Source organism: Oryx dammah, unplaced genomic scaffold, assembly GCF_014754425.2.
Source record: "Oryx dammah isolate SB20612 unplaced genomic scaffold, SCBI_Odam_1.1 HiC_scaffold_1, whole genome shotgun sequence".
Lineage (NCBI taxonomy): Eukaryota > Metazoa > Chordata > Mammalia > Artiodactyla > Bovidae > Oryx > Oryx dammah.
The window spans coordinates 92852425-92853047 of NW_024070185.1; positions in this window are offsets into that span (position 1 = coordinate 92852425).

The following is a 623-nucleotide window of genomic DNA, read 5'->3' on the forward strand; positions in this document are numbered from 1 at the left end:
CTTTATTTTACTTTACAATACTGTATTGGTTTTGCCATACATTGACACGAATCCACCACGGGTGTACATGAGTTCCCAAACATGAACCCCCCTCCCCCCTCCCACCCCATACCATCTCTCTGGATCATCCCCGTGCACCAGCCCCAAGCATCCTGTATCCTGCATCGAACATTAGACTGGCGGTTCGTTTCTTACATGATAGTATACATGTTTCAATGCCATTCTCCCAAATCATCCCACCCTCTCCCTCTCCCTCAGAGTCCAAAGGTCCGCTCTACACATCTGTGTCTCTTTTGCTGTCTCGCATACAGGGTCATCATTACCATCTTTCTAAATTCCATATATATGTGTTAGTATACTGTATTGGTGTTTTTCTTTCTGGCTTACTTCACTCTGTATAATCGGCTCCAGTTTCATCCATCTCATTAGAACTGATTCAAATGTATTCTTTTTAATGGCTGAGTAATACTCCATTGTGTATATGTACCACAGCTTTCTTATCCATTCATTAACTTGCTTTTTGACAAGCCCCTCCAGACTGAAGGGGGAAGGAGAAAAAGGTCAGCCAGATGCTGGCAACAGAACTGGCCTCCCCGTTTTAAACGAATACACAACCTCCCAGC